Source organism: Oncorhynchus nerka, linkage group LG14 (assembly GCF_034236695.1).
Source record: "Oncorhynchus nerka isolate Pitt River linkage group LG14, Oner_Uvic_2.0, whole genome shotgun sequence".
NCBI lineage: Eukaryota > Metazoa > Chordata > Actinopteri > Salmoniformes > Salmonidae > Oncorhynchus > Oncorhynchus nerka.
Window position 1 is genome coordinate 21,065,021 of NC_088409.1, and position 3,941 is coordinate 21,068,961.

The window sequence follows — 3,941 nt, forward strand, 5'->3', positions numbered from 1 at the left end:
AGCACAACGCTGTCCAAGCTGCGTGTCATGGAAGTCTCCCCAAATTATGCACAGAATAACGCATAGAGCGAGTGTTGTCTTTAGGCACAAGACTATGCGTAGACCTACTGCAAGTGTGACAAGAGTTTCAGATGAACCATTCTAATCTACCACCCTCCCGATCTAGTGTTACCTATCTCCAATAGGTGGCTGAAAAAGATTGGATGTGTATGAACAGTTCTTAGCACCATGAATAGCCTACACCGAGGACATGGCCTTTAATGTGACTCTTTGAAGAGATATTCAAGTTTGTCAGACACATTCAAAACTGAAAAGTTGTCTGAAGTCAAGTTTATAGCCTAAATTCATATCCCATCTGTTGTGTGGACCCCCGTGATATGCATTAGGAAAGTCTGCTGCATTATCGCCACATTTTCAAGAAACTCAATGTTACTTTTCAGCTGATGCGTTGTTAATCATTTTGAAAAATAACAATAAAGAAAGTTGCACACTTTATATTTCTCAAAGTTATTTATTGGCAACCAACGTTTGGCAGTCCATTGGAATGTTTATCAGTGTATAGGACTATGTCAAAATAACATTGAGCCCCATAGGAGGCTTTATACCAGTAGATTATTCTCACACAGGGAAGAGCAGGAAGCCACTGAAGGTGCTGTGGTTAGAACCATCGTCATACACTGCCCAGCCGTTGGGAAGGCGCAGATGGACCGTATCACCCTTTTACAGATGCAGAGTCACTCCATTGCACACATACTCATTCCCAGCATTGTAATACTGACCATTATGCAATATTCTCTGGCCATTCCTGTACATGTTTAGACCCCCACTAAATGAGATTTCATTAGAAATCATAGAGAATCGGAAGTAGTAGACTCCTCTCACTGGTGCTGTGAAGATACCTGCATCAGAAGGAAGCAGAGAGAGAACAACAACACTGTCATTTTCTCATGGGCCTTGTAGGAGAGCATCAACAACGTAATGTATCATGGGTAAATTGTGACTGACTGATCTACAAATAAAATAGACTAGTTATTTATGATGCAAGTTGATTTGTAGATCAGTCAGTCGACAGCCGCCTACACTGTCGACTGCAATGTTGAACAAGCCCATGGACATTGGAGCAGCATGTTTAGTGATCGTGGACTCTGCCACTGGCCCACTTGGACATGTGTATTGATGTGTAAGCAGTACCTACCTGTATTTGGGTTGTAGGTGTTGCTGACGTTTGTGAAGACCTTGGTGTAGATCAGTTGGGTTTTAGTATTGAAAGGTCCTACTTTTCCTGAAACCAGCAGAGAAGGCCACCTTTGGTTTCTGGTGTTCTTTGACAGCTCTTTGGTCTTGGCCATAGTGGAGTTTGGAGTGTGACTGTTTGAGGTTGTGGACAGGTGTCTTTTATACTGATAACAAGTTCAAACAGGTGCCATTAATACAGGTAACAAGTGGAGGACAGAGGAGCCTCTTAAAGAAGTTACAGGTCTGTGAGAGCCAGAAATCTTGCTTGTTTGTAGGTGACCAAATACTGATTTTCCACCATAATTTGCAAATAAATGTAAGGGATTTCTTCCATTGACGGAGAGGCGGACCAAAGCGCAGCGTGGTTATTTTGATTAATGTTTTAATAAATCACTTCACATGAACAAACTAACAAAAACAAGAAACGTGAAAACCCAAAACAGCCCTATCTGGTGCAAAACACAGAGACAGGAACAATCACCCACAAACACACAGTGAAACCCAGGCTACCTAAGTATGATTCTCAATCAGAGACAACTAATGACACCTGCCTCTGATTGAGAACCATACTAGGCCGAAACATAGAAATACCCCAAAACATAGAAAAACAAACATAGACTGCCCACCCAATTCACGCCCTGACCATACTAAATAATGACAAAACAAAGGAAATAAAGGTCAGAACGTGACAATAAATTAATAAAAAATCCTAAAATGTGATTTTCAGGATTTTCTTTCTCATTTGTTCTGTCATAGTTGAAGTGTACCTATGATGAAAATTACAGGCCTCTCTCATCTTTTTAAGTGGGAGAACTTGCACAATTGGTGGGTGACTAAATACTTTTTTGCACCACTGTATGTCAAGTTGAGGGTGTGTGCAATTGGCATGCTAACTGCAGGAATGTTAGTTTCTCTACCATAAGCCACCTCCAATGTCATTTTAGAGAATTTAGTAGTATGTCCAACCGTCTTCACAACTGCAGACCATGTGTAACCACGCCAGCCCAGGACCTCCACAACAGGCTTCCTCACCTGCGGTATCATCTGAGATCAGTCACCCTTTTGTGGGGAAAAACTCATTCTAATTGGCTGGGCCTGGCTCCAGGTGGGTGTGCCTATGCCCACCCATGACTGCGCCCCTGCCAAGTCATGTGAAATCCAAAGATTAGAGGCCTAATTTATTTATTTAAATATTGACAGATTTTCTTATATGAACTGTAAGTAAAATTGTTCAAATGATTGCATGTTGCATTTACACTTTTGTTCAGAATAGATTTTTATTGGGTCTATTGGTATGTCAAAGAAACATTTGGTGTTCTTGGGGACCAATAGGGCCTAGATGATTGTCACAAATTTCACAAGTTTGGCTTCTCACCATCTGACGAACCCGTTGGAAGGGGTAGCATTGATTGGCATGAGGGTTGATGTGGATGGTGGTCGGGGAGGCCAGCCCCCACTCATGGATTGGGGTTGGTATCTGGCCTCCAGGCTGGGTCAGCCTCCATTTGCACAACAAGTAGTTGTGCTGAGCCTGCTGGCAGGGTCAACCTCCAGCCGTAGTGGCCCCTCCCAGAAGGGAACCAAGGTTGAGCTGGCTGCTCCCATTGTGCAAGAAGCCTGAGGAGTCGAGGTTGTGCTAACCCCCAAGTGTAGCCAGTCATGGACCAGGGTTGAGCTGGCCTGCCTTAGCACAGGGTGTGTAGAGTCAAGAAACAGCATGCATTTGTCATACAGACTGTTTGTAAGACTGATGTACAAAGGCATGAAGATGGATGCAGTTTAAATACTATGAGGGTGGTTGATTATTGAGATTGACTTGTAGCTAATGAAGATTGGATGTAGGTGAGCAAATTGGCATGGTCACACTATGACCATTTAAGGAGTTCCTTGCTAGTAGCCCACTGTTCCAATATGGGTGTCTGGGCCCATATATGGATTTCCTGCCAATATTGTATTTTTTTATTAATTTCATTTTCAATGTCAGTTAAAGAACAAATCCTAATTTTCAATGACGGCCTAGGGACAGTGGGTTAACTGTCTTTTTCAGGGGCAGAACGACAGATTTCTACCTTGTCGGCTAGGGGATTCGATCTTGCAACCTTGGTTAGTAGTCCAATCCTCTAACCACTAGGTCACCTGCCACCCCACTATGAATGTTAACTACAATCTAGCGTCATCAAATTGATCAATTTTTCCCGTTCTTGAACCAGAAGAAGCCGCGCGATGGTCTGAGCGCGCGCTCTTTGCCGAGCCTACGAATATGTGCTCGCGCCCTATACCTGCGCTACCGCTCGCGCCCTACACATGCCCTACCAGTGCAGCGCGAATGAACGAGTTTCGATGTGACGCTGAAGTCAAACCAGAGAGGAAGAGAGATGCCCAACTCGGCGTAAAATCTGTCACCCTCCACCAGCTGGCGATTTTTCCTTGTTTCGCCTACAAAGCAATACGTTTTTGAATGGCGATCAATGAGTGTCAGATTTTGTCAACTAAAAAAATGAATAGCTCATTTGCTACGTAAGGTATATTTGATCGAATATTACGTTTCGTAATGCTTAAGTTCTTAGCAGTGTACTAATTTAAGTAGGACAATTTTGTATGATGTCTTTTTATTTTGTCAAATTGATCTTTTTCCACCCTTACCACCCTACAGTAGGTGGCGGCATGCACCTCTAACGCTTGTTTGCGGACCGCCATAATACAAT